This window comes from Helicoverpa armigera, chromosome 3 (assembly GCF_030705265.1).
Source record: "Helicoverpa armigera isolate CAAS_96S chromosome 3, ASM3070526v1, whole genome shotgun sequence".
Taxonomy (NCBI): Eukaryota; Metazoa; Arthropoda; class Insecta; order Lepidoptera; family Noctuidae; genus Helicoverpa; species Helicoverpa armigera.
Window position 1 is genome coordinate 1,821,121 of NC_087122.1, and position 24,172 is coordinate 1,845,292.

Here is a 24,172-nt window from a genome sequence, read left to right on the forward strand (position 1 = left end):
GTCACTCACGATATAAAGTCTAACCCTCTCAAATGGACAGTAACTGAAAGCCTTTGACATTCGAAACAGGCAAGTCGTATTACACAAAGTAATTCTTTCGTAAGAGTATCCAATGCTCTATATGACAAACGATGGCAGACCCTTCATTTGAAACAGGAGTATTTTAGTTTAGACCGTAAAGCTTTCAAAGGCCTCTATGAAACAAAAATCCGTTTTAGCCTAAACGCTTCTCCATTTCATGATAGGTAGAACGAAAAGAGTAATTAAAACGGCAAACAAATTCAGTAGCAAAACACCGGTGACAAATGCATCCAACCAAAACAGATCAATAAATTAACTAAACAATCTATCTACGTTGATAGAAATGCAAGTAGATACGAACCGATGACCTGACACTAATAAATTAGTATCCACAACACGCGTGTCCTCACAGACACAAAAGCAAGACTAGACCATGCAAAAATAGGTCTTATAACGTCAGCTGTAAGACTGAAATTAGTGTTCGTAGTTCGGTGGTTGAATACCTTGCGTGAACTGACATTACCTAAATGATGTTGGGTCGGTGGCTGGGCATTTCATATGTATTGTAGCCTGGTGATAACGAAGAAGCTTTTCGTGGATTACAATTTCGATATTAAATCACGTTAAAATATTTGTACATATTTCTCAGTCATACACCAACCTTTTTTCGAAAGCTCAGTAAGAAAAAACAAGGTACTTACATGCTCGCAGTTAAATATTTTCACTTTAGGAGCCATACCGTTTGATGGATTTTTACATGCTTTTTAATTATATTTTGCACAACATAACCATCACCTTTCTAAATGTCATACATACTCAAAACACCAATATCTTTCACCACAAATATCAATAACAAATTCACAAAACTTTGTCAACAATTCCCAACAGTAAACAAGGCAAGGGCCACACAATCCCAACGTTTGAACAGAGGTTAACTGTGCTTAACCAGGCGTGCTATACACTCAATGCTGCAATATCGATATGCGAACTCGCTAACCGGTTTATCGTCGAGAATCGATTGAATTCCACCGCACACTTGACAGATTCGAGTGTCTTGAGACTGAGTGGCAGAAAGTGGTTGAAATGAAATAAGAATGTCTGGATCGCAGAGAAATTTGATTCAGGTCTAGAATTAAAGATTTATATATATTTTTAAAAAACTAGGTACAGACATTAGACAATGTAAACTTTTGTCTTCATTCTAAAACGGTTTACAGCAGTGGAACATGGTAATCATGTGTATAATTGTGATAATATCTTAGAGTATTTGTATCGATAAATATCCAGACGATGAGCCTTATAACGGATATACTGGACAAAGCAGTCAATATTTAATCGAAGTTCTTGCATTTAATTGGACTGATTGCATAATGAATAATACATATTAAACGGTAACCGCCTCATAACTGCATAATTTATTGCAAGCTTTTAAACGTGGCCTTCACGTACCCGTTAAATAATTTGCAATGCACAATAACTGTACAATGCAGCTCACATTTTATAAAATATCAACTTTACAAATTCTTTTTCATCTGACTATAACTCAAAAAAAATGCAAAGCTTAGAACAGGGATTCTAAGCTCTGCACATGCGGCGCAATCAAAACTTTTTACAATCTCCTTTTATGTAGCCATAAAATAAAAACTTAGTCAAATTAAACAAAAAAAAAACAGAAAACAACGAAATGAAAAGTTTACTGAGCAGCGGTTAAAAGGAAAATAAAAGTACTTAACAAAACGATGGTTTGGGACACAGAAACAGGCCCGCAATAATTCCAGCGAGTCCTTATTCCGAAACGTAACGATAACTTGATAGCAGATAATGCAAATTGGACTTTGATAACTAAGAAATACGCCTCGGATTGCAATTAAAACAATTGTAAATTTGTTGAAGAGCAAAAAGCGGGGGAGGTAAATGGAAGGGCCCTCGAAATAAATGACGAAAGACGGCCGTGGACAGCGCTTCGCGTCCAAACTAAATTACTTTACACAATTAGCTTTTGGAAATGTTTCTCTCGGAAATAAAGCAGTGGAAACGAATATTTAAGATTTGAACACTGCACTAAATCCGGAAGTTTTTCATAATGCAGCCAAATTAAGTGCAACTGCTTTTGCAAATTCAATTATGACGAGACAATTACTTGAATGGAGTGTTATTTTTTTATAATTTAAAGCGGTTGTCTCAAAATGCTGTAAAACAAAATAATCGAGTTGTGATCGCTGAAAATGTAAATGTTAACTCAATGCAAAACTAATTTCTTTGAAATCTGAACGATGCCAAAGTAATAAACGAAAAATAAAATGTAAATGGAATAAAATATAAGAACAAAAAGGCTTCGAAGGAGCGAAAATTAGATTCGAAAGCTATACACCACGAGCGTTCGTTGTCGCTTAGACAAAATGAAGTTTGATCCTGTTTTTATTAGAACTCGAGATGCGGGGGAATCAGATCAAGTCGAGATATTGACCGTATCACGCTCTTTATAGCTAATATTAAATTCGTACTTGTTAGTACATACGAGACGAAGGCTTATTCAATCTGTCAAAGCTAAAGACGCAGTTCTTTTTATAATGGTGGTCTTTTTGTACAAAATCAGTGACAGATGAAATGATAAATGTTTTAAAGGCATGACAAAACAAGATGTATCTTTGTTTAAATTCGATTATTGTTGAAATGGAGTTCTCAATAACATAAATGAACTAAGTTAACCGTGATAACTTTGAAATAAACGAACATCTGCTTGTTCTGTGTAAATTGTTTGAAGATTCTCAAACAAGTCTAGAACTTTTAAAATGGAAACTAATATAGAGCAATAAAATATTTCAATTTCAATAGGTGTTAGTTATCAAATTGCAATGCAAATATTTTTCAGCTAAATTATTAAAATAAAAAATTTTTCAGTTAAATATTTATAAGACATGATGATTTTCAGCTAAATTATAATACGTGTAAACTAAAATTATTTTCGCACTTCACCATCCTTTTGAATCTACCTCAATTTTCCTCTCCTCCAGTGAATAGAATGAAGAAACAAATTGAGTCAAAGGTATTCTATTTCAGATTTTTCTTCTAAGATATTACTAGAGCGTCGACATTTCACTTCTTCCAGTCCATTAGTGACACCTCGGGTCTATCAAATAGCTAGGATCCGTGATAAATGAATTTTGCATCGCAACGGCTTCTCGTTCGTTGGAAGTGCAGCTACGATAGTATTCAATTACATTTTTCATGAACAAATTGAAACGCCAATCGAACTAGCTTTTCATCTAGTATGCGAATTGGTTCAGGAAGAACTTGAGTGCTTTATTTTTTGTGTCCATAAAATAGCTAGGTGTGTCGTTTCAAATATTTTCTCATTTTGTTGATCTAAGAAGGTTCTGCTTGCGTGTTCTCCGTTATAACTTCAAGTATTTGCTACGTAAGCGGAATCCAAGCATCACTGACATATGATGGCAGAAATGCAATTAAACCTAAAAATGTTCTTGACTGTAAATTTAATCCGAATAAAGCGTTAAACAACTCGTACAGGTTTATGACACATTAAAAACAAACCAGATGATTATCTTACTTAACACCAAAGCTCTTGCTGTAAATACTGTTTATCCGTTAATTACACTTTCCGCAGTACAGCCACAAAATCCACACTTCAGCGTCCTCGAAGTTTATACAAGTTCTCATCAGACTCTTTAACATCCGCTGTGCAACTCTTTCAAAGCATTGAGGTAGTTAACCGGTACTTCATAAAGTGTTAAAATTTTCCGCATTAAAACCTGGAAACTGGGAGACGTACAGAAAAAAATACTGGAAAAACAAGCCATCCAACCACGGGTTTTTATTTCGACGGAGTATTTTACATGAGTATTTTTTTAAACCTAGGTAGCGAAGTTATTTTCGCTCGCCATTTTAAAGTAAATTGGGTTTTAGATGTAATGTCTTCGCGTACCTGTCGTGTTGGCTTCTTTATGCTCGGAAAATATGTTCTGGAACAATTTTCAGTATACGTTGTGTTTTTTTTTTCAAGAATTTTAACTATTTGGTGCACCGGCTTAATGGACGTGGTATAATTCTGGGGAAGCGAATAATTTACCTGAATTAATTTTGTGTATTTCCGGATTTACTTAGAACTTTCGTATATAACTTGATAAGTACGAAGTTTATTTTGTGCTTTACAATATAAACAACAATACCTTCCTGAATTTGCTCATGAATATTAATATTAATTACTTTGAAAAAGGTCAAGTTTAATTTTAGTTTCCGTACGTCTGTGCGTATAATCGAAATGCGTGGGGGGTGAATACAGGAGGGTGTATGTATCGTTAGTCAGCTGTCGGGGTGACTCACTCGCCCCAATGTGCTTCGGTTTTATTTGTTTTTATACGACGCACCGCCAAATCTTCGGCCATTCGTATGGACGTTATGTACAAAATCAGGAATAGGAATTGTATCGGAAATATAAAACGTAAAAGCTACGAACGTGTCTGTCGCACAGTGCCATTGTTATCTTCTATGCTGGAAAAGTGATACTTATCTGGAATGACAGTTGAAATAAAAGCACATTTTCAGTCGGCTTCAATAGCGAAATTTTCAGAATTCGTTGTTGTGTTGTTTGGTTTTAGTTTTCAGTTAAAATATTGCCCGACGTGGATGTAGGTAATCTGCTGTTGACCTTTTAAAGATAAGCCTAATTCAACGCAAATTATTGCGCATCGAAATAAATCCTAAGTACTTACACTACAAACGATTGATGCAAACATTTGCGTATCATGTAGTTTACTTGTTATCCGAGTGTGGAAAATAATTCCATCAAGAAACTGGTGAAACCACTAGCGGCATCAAGTATAGTTATAAATTGAAGCTGGCAATGCAATAAAAGGTCCACCGGGATGATTATTTTCAAAGCTAAGGTGAGATCAAAACAAAAACAAACGCAGCAGGCGAAATGGTGTGTAATAAATATACCATGGACATAAAAGTGAGCGCATAAACCATAAATCACAGCGGCCGAAGGCAAGGAGGCGACGGAAGAAGGTAACCTCACGTGAGACAAAAGAATCGGTGACAATCGCCCTCAAGAATAGGCTGATAAATGGCAAAGCGAGATATACTTAACTATAGACCGAACAATGGGGAAGGAAGGATCTATCGAAAGCAATTTCGCACTAAGTTGGAGTGCTCTTAAAAGGTGTCTTTAAAATTGCTAAGACGTGGCTGTTATAATGAACGGAATCGTCCCTTTTCTTCGGAGGGGGGAAATTTGGCAGAAACTCCTTTTTTGCGACGCAAAGGGCAAGTGGCGAGCGAGTTTAATCTTAACTTCATTAGGGCACGACACGAATTCATTGGGGAATTCTTCGGGAATTATTTATCCCAAAAATGTAATAAAATTCTCATTTCAGCATTGTCTCGGTTTGTTTAGCGTTTGCAAACAAATTGGAATTGGGAAGCTTACGGTGGTCGAAGCGGCTCAAGTTTTTATTGTTGCTTAATACTGCAGTTTAAGTGCTTTCTTTGTTTTGGAATGTAGGGCTTACACAATTTAATCGCTTTCCTTGTTTCATTGATCGCATGCCATTCTACTTACTTTAATCACGTTTGTGTGCCGAAAATCTTTAGTAAATACCCTTGTACCTTTCACTCCAAATTAAGGGCTGGCCAGTCAAGCCGCCATTGTGTCCGCCCGCAACTTGTTCCAATAATTTTAAAGACTGAGATAAGGCGGCCGACACGCACGCCGCATAATTACCTGATTCAAGTCGCCCCCACCTGGCCTAGAATTTACCATTCAATAGACAAAATCTTTTGTCCCATTGTAAAGCTAATAATTCAATGGATTAATTTGACGACGATTTAGTGATTGAGTGTTGAAATAGATTAAAATGCAGATGCGGTGAAAGGACATTTTATATTCGTTTTGTGAATATATTCCAGGTATATGAAAAAAAAGTACATCGATTAGAGCCAGGCTTAGAGTAAAAAATGCAGGCCAATTGTAGTTTTATATTTTTACGAAAGATTAATAGGCCAAAGCGAAAATAGGTACTCAAAAGAACAAATTGATTTCGGGTAAGCTCAATAACCATATTATCATTATAGAAGTAAATAATCCAGGTCATAAACAGGTTCAGTAATTATTACATGGAATTAAGAGAGTCCAAAAACTTTTCCGCACCTGGAAAGCTCATTACAAGGAAACCGAGATAATGTAAGGCAGTGTTGAAACATTTCGTTACGTGGAATGCCCCAGGGAAGTATTTTTTGCCGTCAGGATACGACTTTAAGCTAATAGCTTCTCGGCTGCGGAATGGAATTAGTCACACGATCCCACGGAACAAAGAAATAACTAATGGAATTAAAGAAATAAAATAGAGACATAGGAAGAAGTTTTTCTATGAACAGGTTGAAGTCAAGACTGCTGAAAGGATCGTCAGTGCTAACCAGATCATTGGATATCAGTAGATATTTATCAGCTGACACCGGTCTTCACCTCGTGACCAAAAAATCCCGCTATAGATTTAGTTGCTTATTCATGAACTAAATAATAATATATGCAAAATCACGTCCAGTTAAGACTCAAATACATAATACGGTCGGCGATGTATCAGATTTAGCTACATATAATTTAGTATCTACACGTTCATATGCTCTGATAGTTATAAGAGCAAATAACATAGGTAAATAGTAACAGCATATTGAAATGCATGTTGATATTTACGTTCACGCAGGCTGACACGTGGCGATATATTTTTTGCATTTTCGTAATCCATATCAAATTTCAAAAAATGGTTATAAAAGAGTTGAAGCATATCGTAAAAATGCACACTTACTGTTCGACAACGGATAATCGTCGAGTTGTTTTCAAAATTACCAGAATATCGTTGGTATACACCGCTTTATGTTAGGACTTTAATGCACGCGATTCCGTTGAATCGATACTCACTTTAAATCCTTTTGTTTCTTGTGCAGGACCATTTTCATACAACGAGCATTAAAAACAATGGGTGCTTAAACTATATGAGCAGAGACAATAACGTTCGTATTTTATTACTAGATTTTTTTTACTGATTAGGTATCTGGCTCTAGACAGACTAGATAATAGTAATTGAGTAGCATAACATAAAACTACTCTATTCGTTTCGATCGATAAACCGTGCTTGACACACATGATAATAATAAAGATAAATTGGTAGTAACATTATAAAATTAATAACTACATATAAACTAGTGTTAGAAGCAGAAAATAAGCACTTACATCCATACAACGAAGAAGTTTACTTGACGGAGCGGAGGAGGTAATCTGAAAAAGAAAGCAAGCATTTACACATAAAGCCAAGCGTAGTTGATATCAATTTGCATGTTACTGCTGAAGAAGCATCACATGACGAGAACGCCTCGGATAAAATAACAGATTTTGATCAAAACAGTGTAAAGCACGAACAAATAGTGCATACAAGAGCTTGTGCCGCTGTTAGCAATTAAGAGTTTTTCGTGTAAATTGTACGATGCAATTTAATCTTATAGCTTAAGCCTGATTTTCATTGACGCAAAAAAGTTTCACGTTGGAGTAAGCAGTGCACTGTAATTTAGATAGTATAACCGAAACACCGGAAGCACACAATAATATTAGGTAAACAGAAATAAACAGGTACATTTAATCGCAGATTCTTCCTGAAAGCGTGGTATTACAAACATTGGCATAAAGAAACTCAAAGCAAAAGATTCGGCTTTTGTATGATATCAGTAAAAACTCGTAAAAACTTCCGTTTCCAAATACAAACATTTATTTGGTGAAATTGTAAAAGAAAACGCGTTCGGTATCTCAACGGATGACGAACCTAAAGAGCCGGATGTTTCGCGCCTCGCAATTAAGATAGCATTACAATGACGCCAGATTTCGCCTGCGTTACCAAATGGACAATGTGGACCGATGCGAAAGGGATTGCGTACGCGATTGTGGCGTTTTTTGGCAATGGGCGCCGAAAACGGTATGATGAATACCGTTTTTTGTCGTCATTCAGACTTTCGATAAAAACAGTGATGAGTGTGGTGAAATGAATATGTGCCTTTGATGGTAAGACTGCTTAAAATAATTTGTAAGTTTTGATTTTGGAGAATTGCTCTTCACCTGAATAGCAATCAGTTTTCTGTGAGAAGTACGTAAGCGATTAGTTCAAATCAATATAAAACTGATTTCACCCTTGGAATCAAAAATAGAGCTTCCATTAATAGTCATTTACGCGTATTCTGAGTTGAATTATTTGTTAGTGTACAGTGACCGCAATGAAAGTTTTCCTCGTAGGGCTTTAACTACAAACAATTTTGCTTTTCAAGAAGGCGTTAATTTTTTCGTAACGACGTGATATGAAAGCTTATAGAAAATATCATAAGCCTCCTGATCTTCAGAACCAAAGACATTTTTCTGCTCGGAAGAAAAACATTTCTTTGAACCCCTACTCAGATACCGATGATAACCTTACTTCGTAAGAAGCATACATATAAAAATAACTTTTTGATTCAGACCGGCAGCCGACCTGAAAAACTATTACACAAGCACGAGATGTACCTTTCGGGGTACGTGGGTACTCCAATGTTTAAACATCAAAACTTTGGTACTGTAGTTTCGTTTTATCTTTATTCCGCAGACAGGGGCCGTTTTACATTCCCAACGAGCGCGTTTCAATTGCCTTTTACAGTTTGTGAGCACTTTTTGTTTTTTGAACTTTCAGCGCGTGACTTTTGGCTGATCGACGTTTACATGACTTCATATCGGTTATCGATTCACTCAGAGTTGATCGAGTGCATTGAAGCAGAATGATACAACTGCAATATCAAGTCGATGAGTGGGAAATACTATGGATATTCCCTCTTTCGTTTCGCCTTTCATTTATCGTGAAATTGTACCAAAAATGTTGAAGAAAATATTTTTGTGTCACATCCTTTTTTCCATTAGGATACGTTACGTTTACAGACGGATTTCATTATTTGTAGTCTTTTGTTTTTAATAACAGGCCGATACGTACCTGGAGATTATTTTTAAAAAGCTTGCTCTGAAAGGTCTCGTATAATTATATCAAAACAGTCATGACAGAGGGTAATGTGTGTATTCTATTGTTAAGAAAAACAATTCCATTTCAGGAATTACCAAAATTGGACTTCGCCATAAAAATAAAACAAAGACCCCGTAATACAAAATCACGAACTTAAAACAATGTTATTGCCAAAAACATAGAAAATAGTTGACATGAGAAATAACGCAAATCCAGTCCCTGACCTGGTTCCATTTTAGATATGCGAACTAAAACGAACAAAAACGGCACACCTAGCTGCCAACACAATATTTTAAAGGCTGTATTTTACAGTATGATTTGTATGTTCTAAGAGAATATTCTATTGAAAACGTAGGTGATGTATATTTCTGTCTATCTAAGTCTTATGTTGCATGTTCTCTGTATGTAGCCTTTCGTTTTATTTACCTGTAGTATAAAATGTTGTAGCTACATAGGTCCTGCTTCTATCTCTGCGGCCTTTAAGGTCAGAAAGGCTATTTATCCGACGATTGCGGGAGTATTTGAATAACTATCGTTATTTCTCATATGCGTCTTCTCTCCTTGGGTATAACCACCTTTTAGTACCTGTCGATATTCTTAATGTCTTCATTACGAAGCAGGCCTTTTTGAATTATTTTTAATAGATGCCCATCAATCAATATTAACGAAGAATTAGGTATTTTGCAGATGAGACACGTCAAAAAGTTTGGAAGATTTATGTACCGAAATAAAACAATAAATTATACAAGAACCGTGTAAAAAACTACGCAAAATTTTAATATATTAATAGGAACAAAGCCAAAATTATGTCAGAATGAAACACTGGCAAGAAAAATCGTTATGAATAAATTAGCCAGTACTAGTATCTAGATAAAATTAAATTAACTTAGGTATCAACTTTTCTCAAAGTATGTAATTATAAATAAACGTACAAAAATATAATTCATTCAACATTCAGTTTCCATTTCAACAACATTCCCACAATTCCTTATTAGTAATCAACACACTTGAATGATGAAATAGTAAGTAAAAGAGTATTCAAAATTAGTCGGTACATTTTCAACGGGTCTGAGCGCGTGAGATAATTGCTTTAAAATGTTCATAACAAAGTTTTAGGTGACAGCGCCGACATTACACGACTATTTCGGAGTGCTTCACCGCCGCTTTTAAATCATTTAATATTTATATCGAACTAGGGGCCCCGCAATTTTCGCTGTCGTATAATGGTCGGTATAGGTAACCTTTCCGAGAAAGTAGCATTGTAGTGTTAAAAGCTTTTCAAAATATAAACCTATGATTTTCGATGCTAGCTTCCAGGCGTAGATGGATAAGGTCACAGACCAATGTTAATGTAGTTTGACATTAATACTGTTGTAGAATGGGTTGTTCTTTGAGTAAAAACTATCGGTCTATACCTACTCCGTCTACGTTCATACAAAAACGAACGGTAACATGAATATGAGAAATACAATTCTAAGCAGAGACTAACAGTATTTGTGCAATGCAAAACATCCCATTAAGACTCGTTTAACATGTGAATAACTCCATACATGCATCGTAATTCGTTTAAAAGCCTCCTCATAGCTGTGTAATCTCCGGTATCTTCACAGTATGAATAAATTCCCGCGTGAGCGGTTTTAAACCGTTTTATAACTGCAGTACTTTCAGTATAAAGAGTGAGCGCGGTAAAGCTCCCGTAAACCCTTGCACACTACTTATGCCACAGGAATGCAATGTGTAAATGTGAACTAACTTTTATTACACGTAAACCTGATTACGAACAACTTTCAGCTAAGTTTATTACGTTTTTGGCGGGCTTTCCGTGTAATTCGAGAATTCCTTTTGTTTGGATCCACATTTTCGTGCCTGAAGTGGAAACAAAAAGAAAGAAAAGGTTGTACTTTTCTATAAAATTTAACGAATATTCCAGATTTTTTTTTCTTTCACACGTCCATAAAAGAATGTTACGAACATTTTTAGACATATTCAACCCTCTTTGAAGACACAGAGCCTTTGTGATGGCCCATAGAGCTTATAACCGTAGTAATTAACACCACTAATTAGTCAACGTCACATCAACATCAACTGTTTTAATATTCTTTAAGTTTCCGTATTCAGCTGGAGATTATCAGATAGCCCACAAATGTGTTTGTTTTGCTCGGAGTCAGTAAGCCGGTGCGCTAACAAACTTAATATCAATGCGCCGGTTAATGCCGTTTTATTCCGGTTATGAGCGGCTTACAAGCTCCAACATCGACGCGCAATGAGCTCGATAGCTGTTGGTACAGTCGATAGGATAAAACTGTGCTTCAACTGTGATTTAGGTAATCTAATAAACAATGACAGTTTAGTTAATTGCAATATCATCTTTAACGCGAATACCTATATTCGAAAATTGCTTTCGAAAAGCCTCTCAAGTGTTCTAAATAACTTCCCATTACTTTTGAGTCGCTCCTTGTGAAACATGGGGTCTTAGCTGAATCCGGTTAGACTGGAAGCCGACCCCAAAGTAGTTGGGAAAAGGCTAGGCAGATATGATATCAATTAAGCACAATAAGAAAGGAATTTTAAATATTTTCTCAAAAGGAATTACACTATCACTAACTTAATTTTTATGTAATCTCTAAAAAAAAGTATATCAAGCTTTTTTTTGTGCTGACTGTACCCCACGGTTCCCGTTCCGATTACCGCAATGTGCATTAGCGCTTTCCAATAATAAGTGTTGGTAAGTAAACTTAGCTGTGTTTGAGAATATTTGCTTGGCTGCACATTTTATATCGAACATGTAAAAGTTCATAATACCCATATTTTAGATATTTAGTAGGCAGCTTAGGGTCAACTTTTTTGGTACATAGTGTCATCTGAGAACAAACAGTTGTTTTGTAACAAGAAAAAATTCAATCAACCGGATTGTATAGCATTACGAAGTATCCCTAATACAATTCAGGTAAAGCAGGCTAGGATCACTAAGACTGGTCAGTCGAATAGAAATTCTTGTTTGGTTAGCCAATAATTTTGTCTTTGAACCAGGAATTCTTACTTACAAAGGTAAAGACAAGCTTGCTAGATACTTTAGTTTTCCAGCATAGTTTCTCTGTTGTTTCCATAAAACATTGCCGATTTTAAACGCATAAAGGCATAAGGATGAAAGAGTAAACTAATTTTCCATGGTGATACATGGTGCCTAAAAGTTGCGACGATCACTCACCACACCAATTTAGATAGAATTTTCATTCTCCAAAATACATGGAAATGGGATGAAAATCACTAAAGTAATGGGCAATTATCTACCGCTCCATAATAATTGCAATTTGTATCGTCGTCGAGCCAAATTGCTTTAAATCCCGTTATTGCAGGTCATAGCTATAAAAATAAATTACCTTCTTGAATTTTCTACCTAATTTTAAAAACAGGAATTTTTTTATTTGAATTTTATAGAGGGAAAATAAATGTTGCGTACGGAGAAGATTATGACGATGTATTTAATAAGGGATTAAGGCGTTAGGGACGGTATAAGTAATGGGTATTTTTATGCAATAAGCTTTAACGATGCTTTAATTAAACTAAACTGTCGATATATCTACAAATCTCTTGAATAAACACGTTTTAATATAACCATTAATACCACATCACAGTCCTCACAAAGGTCCAACAAAATATTCTTTTAAAAGAAAGATTAGATGCATACTGACAGCAGCACAGTGTTAAAAGCCCGGTAGCTACCGCACAACCCACTCATTATTCACTCGTTAGCTCGGCTACAACTCTTTTACACTTTACTAAGCCGCTTTAATTTCTTTTTTCATCACCGCACCGTGGAAAGTTCCAGAACAACTTATCCTAGTCTAGCGACTCCATACATTTTACTAGTCCGCAAACTCTTCGCTAACTAAGCAGGAACAGTTTCAGTAAACAATGTGCTCTTTAATTTCTAGTAAAGTTGGTAAGTGAAGGTAATACGTTACTTGCTGAGAAGTTCACCGTGAAATATTGTTCCGACTTCGTGAGTAAATCGAGATTTGTTGTGGACGAGTTGCGTTTAAATTGTTTTGACTCAGCTCATAATAGGCGATGAGTGGGGTGTTAATATGTGGTAAGTGGCAGAAAATCAATACATCACAGCTTAATTTTCGATATCTATTTATTTCAGGATTATACAAATAGACAAAGGCAAGTATCAAATCAATTCTGGTAACACGTGAATAAAAGACGTAGCAAACTTTAAGACCCTCATCCAGGTAAGAACCAGATTCCCAGTAGCTTTACGGAATACCCTAAAGGAAATCATTAAGCTACATTACCCGTCTCATCATTTACGTACTAATGAGAACGGATCAACCATCTTATGTACCCAAAACTGATAATGAAAAGCCTTCTACACAATGTATCAAGTTCCTTGCAATTTAACAAATTAACAATTTGGTGTACGAAGCGGAACATGTAATATCAGTAACAATAATAATAAAGTACGCAAGAACCGCTGTTAGGACAGAATACAAACATGATAAACAAACCGACGATGTTAATAATGACATTATAGAGCAACACAAGGTTTTATAGCCAATGAATATTGAATACATTGCAAGAGAACAATATTGAACTGACTGTAATTTAACATTATGAGATCGTCTTCACACTCTAGAGGTAGATACGCCTATACGTATGCGAGAAAGTAGATTCTATTACAATGAATGAATCATGAGAATAATAAAAATCTTACTGGCCTGTTAGCTAATAAACAAGGTTAGAGAATACAGCACTGAAATCAATAAAACATTTCAATTACTCAGGTTTGGTATAGCGGCGTAAGTGCGTCTCCCTTGACAAATTGGGCAGAGGAGGCGATGCCGTCCTATTTCCAGCAAATGGACCATGAACAGTTTCTCCTCTGTAACCTGTCTGATCAAATCACCTATCTCAGTAGGTACCCATGTAGCAGGCACGAAGCAGTTTATTTATTACATGCAAGCAGTTCCGCTATCAAGTTTTATGGGTTTCAATATTAATTTAATGGCTAGATGGAGTTTGAGTGCACAACTTATCGCACTTTATAAGCAATGAGATACTTGTTAGAGTTTCTACCTGTTGGTTAACTATGTAAATTGATACAACATTATATCTATTAACCAATTTTGCTATATACTTATTCCAATTGCGGTAAGTAGTTACATTTAAATTCATTTAAGTATTATTTTGTTGGTAACACAGTTTCAATATGGCGAGCGTCATCAATCAACTGAACGTTCCGTTACATTCAAAAATTATTCGCGAACGATTGAATCGCGAATTCGATTCAAATACTTCGCAGTTTATCGAATAAAATGAGAACGAAATGACCTACGAAGTCGCGACACAATAGAGACGGGGAGGCATTCAATGTATTCAGTAAATCTTCGTATAGCGTGCGGTGTCAGATGCAAAGCGCTGTGCAGAACTAAATCGATGTTTAGCAAAAGCTGTATTCGATTATTGAACTGGGAATCGAGGATTAATACCATTGACGATTGTTGGGTCTGTGAAAGCCGTGTGCAATTGATGGTCAACTGGTTCCTGAATGGAATAGCGATCACATTGGTTGATTAACGCGGTCAGGTCGTAAATACAGCTACCACCATTGATCTAACACCAGTATAAAACCTTTTCATAAATTAAAATTGACGTTTCTAATTGAAAAGGAAAGATAGTCTAGAATTTACAGTCAAAATTTTGCATACTTGGCTGTATAATGCCGATGTGGAAGACTTAACCCTCTCGACTCCAATCACGAAATTGCAAATGAACTTCATATAGATAAGTTTGCACCTACGTTATCTATATTAGATTCAAAGCTAACATAGTGAGTGCTTGCTGTTCTTACTCACCTAACTCACTTACGGACGACAGGCTTTTGCACTCAAGAAAGAATGATTAATACGAGTTAGGCGGTCGAAATGAGAGGAATAACCCGCCCTAGCCCTTCGAGGGGAAAAATGTATTTGTTTAAATGCCCATCTATCATACCCCCTAGTTTCTGTCCTTCCGCAAAATTTATTGAGTAAGGTTCACTTAGTTTAAGTTTGCGACTATTTGCATTTACATAATCCAATATTGCAAATATTATTGGCACTTTAACAGAAATTATGACAGGGTTAACGCGAGAAGTGAATTATTGGAGTTCTTGATAACATTTTAAAGGAAATGAATACTTTTGAAGAATTCTACGAAAACTTCGACTTGAATATACGTTTAGTAATTAAGAGGGAACAGTGAACAGACGTACATAAAGTAAACAATAGGTTTGAATCAAAATTCTCATATTGTCTACGTCGAACAACCCGAAATTCACGACCACGTGCCATTACAAGTTTATATTACCTACATTTTAACATTGCGGTTGTCTAGAGGGCGTCAGGCACAATGACAGTTGATACTCTTGCTAAATTAAATTTAATATTCGTTCTTAACATAGGTATTCGTCTAACTCTATTACTTGAAAACGAGTGATATGAGGAGTAATTGAATGGTGGAACACGAGTCTTAGAAGTTTTAGATACATATGCAATACCTATAATATATTCATGAAAGTCATTGAAAAATAGCTAGAATGTAGATCTTCTTGTTATCGAGTAAGCTGCAGGTTTAATCATCTAACAAGCCTTACGAGATATACTGTAGATAAAAACAGAGAAGTGATAGAACGGCTTTCCAATGAAAATAATGATATCTAGTCAGTTTATTGCGTGTTCAACAAAAACTGAGAGCGAAATGATTTATGACCAGAGTAACACGCATCGTACAGTTTCATTTTTATTCAATTTGTCGGCACTGACTGGACTCAATGCGATTCGCGAAATTGATGCCGACCTAGATATTCATGGCAGGACTATAAAACCACAAATACGGGTGGCCTAGTATCTGTGGAGACGAAAATGAGTTATTAAATAGTACTAAAGTCACCAATGCAAGATTGTAGTTGATCAAAAGTCTAAGATATAAATTCCGACTAGTTACTTAATTAAATCAAGCCTCAAGATTTACCAGAGGTAAAGGCCAATGATAAAAAAAGAAAGTACAGAAAGCAATTCTAGGTATGAGCTTTAAACTAAGTTTTGTTAGATAACACAAGGTATTTCTAGGAAAATGTAGTCTTTAGAAACTATTTCACATTAAAACAAGACATTTTATAGCGTACCTACAGTACAATAGTAAGGTATCAACGTTTATTATAAGCACCAAAGATATCATAAAGTTCGCGCTTGTAAAGTCCCGCATCCGGAAAATATTAGACATTAACCTTAAGGAATTCTCAACGCGATACTTCACTGTGGGAGATAACTACAGAATTCGTCCAATGTCACAGATGACGAGGCAAACAAAACTGTTAAGTTCCTCGCACTCATTTGGTAAAGTATCTTAGAAAATGGGTGCTCATGTCGGCTGTCAGTTACACCGTATGTACTTATCTAATGCGTTGTTTAGTTACACTCTGATATGTCTTGAGAACTAAGCTCTTGGTGAGGCACTGTAAGTGACGGGAACCGAAGGGAGCGTATAATTGCTGAGAGGTAAAAAAGCTTTATGGAGTCTATTGATTGAGTTGGCTATTCAGGTGCTTGATACACTACGGTAAATAGAAGTTAATGACATAAGAATTTATTTTAAAACAAAAAATGTTTCAGCATTCACATCTTTCCATGTTACCTAAATGTAATTTGTTTAAAATAATTAGTCTCCCTTCAGTCTCGCTCATAAACTGTCTACACCTACACTCAGTTTGAACCAACACAGTTTAATGCAAATTGAAACATTACCTACTCAATTTAGGTACCATACAAATCTAGCACCACTTCATCACCGAGGATGTCATCAAAGCATAAATTACACCTTATCGCCTTCGTAATAAGACTGTAGCAACGCTAACGACTGAGCCGTCAGTAGATTTCCTCCGAGAGAAACAATGTTCTAGCCATTAGGTTCTTACATGAGATAGGTACGTGATCACATCCCTATGAATGTAAATTCGTACGCGAAACGCTCAATATTCGGGTCGTGTTCACGTTAATAAACAAGACATTTGTTTGATGCTGTACTCATGCAAATAAGGATACTGAATAATATATCGTGGCATTTTGTAATCGAAATAATATGATACGTTTTTGATATTGTTTGTATGATAATCATTCTAAATGTATTTTTTTGCCATTTGGAGAAGATTTATGCTACTCCATGATGGTAATCTTGAGAACGATAAAAACGAAGTTCTGTATACTAAGAAGGCTTTTTAGCACAACACATCTACAAAATTTTACAGTCCACGTAAAAGGACTCATCATCCAAGGTTACAACTAAAAATAGTTTTTTAACTTCAATAAGCCTTGACGTAAATCCTATCAAAAGTTGGGTTCGTTAGCAGCTGTCCACCCAAATGAGTTGAAATACCTCAGATTATATTTGAAAAGTATCTGAAGGGTTTTTTTAATTAATATCTTTGGCATTCAAGTAACCTTTTCCTAATGGCTGAAATATTTCATTTTTAATTTGTATTTAAGGGTGATGAAAGGTGTGAATTGATTTTAAATGAGTGAAAATCGATTACTCGTGAGCTTGAAGTACTTACTTTTTGTAATAAAATTTAATAGGAAGTTTGCCCGGAACACGCTTGTTGACGCTAAAGCTTTTTAATGCGCCTTTTCCGAAGCTGAGGGTTTTATACGCTAGCCAGCACTTATGTACTTGTTATCCATTTCTTTAAACGTTTACAACGAGGCTTATAATAAGGATTTACGGTATGGAAATAGCAATCGTTTGCGGATGAAGATAATCGTAAAATATGGTCACATTGGTATTAACCTTTTTATAGGCTTAGGTAAGAGTTTATTGTATACAGACATAAATATTTAACCTACATCCGATACACGTAGAAAACTTTAAGTTTAAATATGAATTAATATACAATACAATAACATTTGGATGCTATAGTAAATGACTAACTTCAAAAATGCCGCTTACGCCTACGCCTTCCCACTTCCCATACTTACCTATTCGCGTCTTAAATTTTGCTTATCTCCATCTTTTTGGAGGTTCAGGTTTATTTAGAGTATTTATTATAAAGAAGCTCTTAGCACCGCCTTTCTTATTTCTAAATATTTACTTTTTATTACTCGTTATTCGAAATAGTCTAGAAGAGTTAGTCCAAATTATCTTCCCCCGAGATCTAAGTAAATAATACGCAGAAACAGCGAGAGAAAACTTATTTTATTAAAGTTGTAAATTATTTTGAAATTATATGTCTGAGATAGAAGCATCTAGAATTCTAGACTGCGGAGAAATATGGCGGGTAAGCGATATAAGTTGGGAAAAAGTTGTGGACTACGTGAACAATGTGGGAGCTAGCATGTTGCTCGAATAGTTTGGTTTCAGGTCAGATGTGCTACACTTGTTTGCCGATACCACGATATGAGTATAAAAAAGCTTGTTTTTTATTTCATTTTTGTAATCATCTCCGTAAAAGCATGATCTATCGCACAGAAAGGACATTTTTTCAAAAGATTTTTCATCGTGATCTGTTCCCAATTTGCAGTATCCCACAGATTGTAGCTTTTGAAGCTCATCAATGGTTTTTTTCCGTCGCCAAAGTATTGCCTGCCGTTGGGTTTGGAAAAACAGAAAGACATTTGATCTGAATAGAACGACACACCTACCGTATTTTCAAAGCAAAAATGTTGATTTGGTTGACTTTCATAGCACAAAGGGGCAGCATTTTTTAAGCAAAACGGCTTCAATGTTCAGTAGGCATGTAAATTGCGTCGCGAACAGTTTTATCATTAACATGTTTCATCTACACAACCCACTTATCGTACGCAAGACTGCGAGCAACGTAATTTATGCGAAGAGTTCCGTTCAGAAGCCGTTGTCCGGAAAACATAAAAGCTTTTAACGTCATTACAGCGTGGCCCGAGTAATTTCTGCTGCGGTTCAAACGACATTACAATGAATTCAGATACTACATAAGAAATATAACGACTGTAAGCGCAAGACGCCAAGATAACATCCAACCATTAATAACAGTTTTAAAGAAACTCGAAATGAGAAAAATAAAATCTCTTCAAAGTATGTGTTTTGGTTCGCACAAAGGGACTTAAAATTGTACCTTCACCCGAAATGTAATTAAATCCGTAAATTACTTAGTTTGCGACTAAAATCCAGTCCAACAAACAAACTGGGGCAGTTCGCCAAAATAAATCTCCAATAAAAATTGCTTTTGCACAATGACCGTCGAAAACTTCCGTTTAATTTAGCAGAGAACTTAAAAGCGGCTTTCACTTAGCACGCGTCAAGAGCTTCACAACTATTAATCTTGGGGATGTTTCCCAAAACAATTTATTACTGTGGCACGTTAACCGTGAGGCCTGCAAATTGGGACGTGGAGATTACGTGGGTCAGAAGCACAGAATATTCCAAACAAACGATCGAACACTATTATGTGGAGTACGTGAGAGGCTCGTATTGTTCTAAGGGTTCCAACAAAGGTTTGCATGACAGACAGGTTACGTAGACAAGCTGGTAACTCCTCCCTTATGTGGAGCTATTCTCTGGTTCTGCGAGTCATGTGGCCGTAATTAAAGTTGCATAATAAAACTTTGTGGGGCTCCGTTTTCGGCAGTCATGGTATAGTTTGTGGTTGCTCACTTCATTAGGCTGCACGTGACGTCAACAGTTCTACAGTGTCCACGTCCACGCCCGCCTGCGCCTGCCACTGACAGCTCTCATTAATAATGCACGATAAACGAGACTGACACCAGTCTGTAATCATAGTGTTTGTTACCTTACTACATTAAAAGCTATTTAGCTGTTTTCTTTGTTCGTTAGTACCTTAACGAAGACGATTAACTAGCACCGTTTCTACCTAAAATTCTTAATTTACCGGACTAATAAATTACGAAAATCTTGGATTAAATTCACAGTACGCTGCGGGAGATGAAGAATTCAGGTACCTAATATTATGAGTAAACTTAATTAATTTATGAGTAAAAGATTACAAGGGGCTGTGGTGTGGTATTTTGAAATGTTTATTTTTCTTAACACCGAAACCTGTACTGTAATTTTCTCTTTCGGAATTCACGGCCTTGAAGCGCTGGCCGCTCGGGGCTTTACGTAATCGAACATACCAGAGCCTGTTACATATTATAAAAGGTTTTCAATTTCACTCAGACGGACATAAAGGTACGATTCGTGAAAATAAATCGCTACGGAATATAAGGATATTTAGAGACGGATTCTTGACAATCTTGTGTGAGCTGAATGGTGATTGGAGAACTGTTATTTGCCATCAATAAGCTGCCAATCATGCGCATTAACAGCTACATAAAAAATGTAATCATCATCTCTTTAAATTACTATCATAACTTTTGAGAACCTAATAACCAACTTCTGCAACAACGTTCAATCACATCCGAAACCGTTATGTGGCCTACGCCTTCTTTTAACATAGCCTACGTACGTCTATACAGAATGAAATAGCTTTGACACAAAATAAAATGCCGACGCAACACCCTCCGCGAAGGCTGAAAATTAATCAAATGAACAATCTTCCAGCTCATGGCGTCTGAATTAGAAACACTTTGTATCTATTACAAAAGAAAACTTCAAAGGGGGACGAAGGAACAATGGAGGAATTTTTATAAACACAAAATTGTTAGTTTATTAACTTGATTATACAGTCAATCGCGGCTATCTATTGAGTTTGAGAGGATAAGAAATAAGCTGCCCTATTTATAAAGTAGATATTTTCTTTGAAAGTCATCGATTAAATAGAATGTATACTGAATACTTTTAGTTTGTAAATAATATCTAAGAAATAGGTATATTTACTTGTAAGCTAGTATGAAATACATTATGTATTTTCTGACAATACGACGTAGGTACTACATAATCAGACAGGTAAGTACTGGAAAAACATCACAAGAATCAATTGAAAAGAAACGTCGAAGCAACTAAATAGGTCTTGCTTGCTGAAATGCTTCTTTTCTTCGCAGGAAAAAGCCTCCTTTTTCTAACTGCTTGCAAGCTGAACTTTTACTCTGACAAGAATTCCATTGTGAGGAAGTTGCTGTGCACTACCTAAAAGTACAATCGTTTAGATTCCTATCGAAGAAAACAGCATGAGCAAAACCTTGAGATGGCTGGTAGGTAGGTACCTATAATTTCGTATTCACAGCAAACATTTTCAAAGGGAGAAAAACTATTTTCCTCTTTGTAAGCATATGTGATGAAACAATATTCATTTTCCTTTGGCTTGTATGATCTAAGTCGGCAATGTTGATTACATAATATGACAACAAAGAACTTTTAACTAATTGAAACCTAGGTATATTACAGCATAAATAAATTCCATATGGTAAGAACTCGGGGGTAAAGACGTAGAAACTTAAACAAATTAACCATGTTTCTTAGTAATTTCTGCAAAAAATTACAGTTGACAAAATTAAGAAGCCTTTCATACTTCTCAAATTACTCCAGAGTTTACATCAAACATAATTAAATTTCGAGAAGATATAATTTCAGTGAGATTACTCCATTAATAGTTAAAGAGGCAAAGTAAATCCAGCGCCCACTAATAGTGTCCACGTTTATTTACTCGCTTGATGAGTGGGCCACAGACTAAGCCGAGGTTTTAATTACAGCAGCACTGTGCGTTCCACAGATAAAACAATGTCCTCCGTGATCCAGGTCAGTTCAGCTTTAATGTGCTGCTCTATATTTCACGCTTGGATACTAAATTAAAAACTTCACTTTGAGAACGTGCTTTCAATCATTTTGTTGATGATATTGGATTGCAGAAAAGGCATACGATATTCTCTTTCATCACATTTCCAAGTGAACTATCAAAGTATTGTTTCCTAGTACTAAAATTACAGGCAACGTCATAGTGCTAGTGAATTCTGTTTGTGATAAACACAATTATTACAGCTAAGCTTGGCTGGCTTACTCCTGAAACTCGATCACAATCTGAGCTCTCAGTTACGATGTAGCTAGGCCAACGACAAATGGTTTCCCGCTGCTGTTGGTTCTTGTGATAAATGGACGGTAGATTTTTTAATTATGCTCTTGTTTTTATCGTTACTCAAAAAGTTGATGAGTTTAAATTGTTAGAACAGACAACTATACATTTTAATGTAAAAAATACTTTTCAAATACATGCTTACCAGGAATAATGAAGTACCTAATGGAGTTTTTACCATGCAGGAATATTTTAATTTCAATCTTACAAAAATAATAATGATGTTTGTACAAACTAAAATCTCATCTGTAAAATACTTGCCTAGTTCACGTTGAAACGCTATGAAAGCAGCACTGCTCAAATAAAGTCTAAAGTATTCCTCACAAGATGATAATTAAAACAAACAAAGGGTTTGTTCTCGCTCGTCGGGTAGAAACTCAATAAATGAATACCCTGAACGGATCCAGAAAACTTGTAAAAGTGGATTTACAGTAAAGAAAGCTACCGTCCAATAAGAGTCGGGTTAGAATAATGGCTTATTCAAATTTAACTGTGGAAAAACCGCAGTTTGGAAAACGATCTTGGCGGGCAAACACCTGCGCACATTGAACCTTTTTAGCTTAATCTAGTGTACAGATGTACCCAGGGAAATGGAAAACAGACTTCAATCATGCTTTTCTCTTAATTAATGAAATACCTAAAATCAGCAACTCAACGAACCGAGCTGATTCATATCTACACACAACAAAATTAACCAATTATCAAACAATTCTCACGAAACGCATCTGAACCCATCGTCCGTTTAATCAATTAATTTAATTAAAAACATAAACATTCCCACTTAAGATCCAATTTAAACCGGGACAGAATGTATATTGGCCACAATACAGTAACATACGGCTGCAAAGGGCCGGATTGGGGGCCAAGGGACTGACGGGGCTGCGTCCGCACATCCTAGCAAATTACACCGAAACGACGTGAAAAGAATTTTAATGACGGGCTTTGTACGAAGTGACTTTGATACTGCGGCCTTGAAGTCGGTGGTGAAATGCTCTCCACGTGTTCTTTGGGGGAACATGTCTCGGTAATGCAATAAGTGTATCGACCTATGCCGCTAAAGCTTTTCGTGGTAAGAGCATTGAAGTTTTATAGGATTTGAGTGTGTATGTAGTCAATTTATGATGTTTTTTACTCGTATTCTAGCACGATCTCCAAGAATCTGTCGTAATCGATACTGTTGAAATACAATCTCATTTTAAGTGTGCTTGATCTATGTTCAATGTACATATTACAGTTATTAAAGCCTGGGAGCTACGCAAATTCATGTAACTCAATTAGGTTCAAGTAATTAACTGGTAATATTATTCGATTAGGTATGTTGTTACCAACTGGAGAAAAGCAACATTAAAATCGGTTTTGAACTTCATTCAATAGTCTATTAGGTATATTGAAGATCCTTTGAATCGATCAATCTAGATGATAATGGAGATTAACAAACAGTTCATTTTATTCACTTTCCCTCTCTGGTGATAAACGTTTCAATAAAAATATAATAATATCGGTCTTAATTTAAATCGACGATTATAACGCAAGGTTTGTAGATGACAAATGGAATACGAATAATATCGAATTCACGCATAATTTGGTCGATTATTCATTTTTTCGATAACTAAGATCAAATCCACGGCTAGCGATGAAATTAACAATAAATTACCAGCTCCTAATGCTTTGTGTCATTAGGGAGCAATTAATCAAAAAAGCCGAAATGAGTGCGCCAAAAAATTACGACATTCAGACGACGATAAACGTCATTATGTTTCGCTATCAATTTAATGTTTACGTTCGATTACAGAGAAATGAGCGCTCTGTTCTCGTAACGATAATTTCAGTCCTTCTTAAAAAGTATGTAGGATAATTTAAAAATGTGCAAAAGCTCATCACTAGTTTGCCTTTTCCTAAAAAAGTTTAGTGTTATCGTTTAACGAAGTTTTCTTTATGTATATGTATTGGCATTTTGCGCTTGGCTTAACCAGCCCTCAACAGACTCAGCCCAGAGAGGAACATTTTATATGGAACTATACATAGGTTTATAATTCTTACATTACCTACATTATGTAAAAACAAAAGA

General features: G+C 35.8%; 1 protein-coding gene across 1 annotated transcript in view; it reads right to left on the reverse strand.

Annotated features, from left to right (window-relative positions):
* The window catches only part of LOC110377543 (amyloid-beta A4 precursor protein-binding family A member 1), a 117,707-nt gene that overhangs the window by 91,780 nt on the left and 1,755 nt on the right, over nucleotides 1–24,172 (reverse strand). Inside the window, exon 2 of the mRNA XM_064042925.1 lies at nucleotides 7,271–7,315. The gene's annotated coding sequence lies outside the window, so the exon portion shown is untranslated. The remainder of the gene's footprint in view (nucleotides 1–7,270; nucleotides 7,316–24,172) is intronic.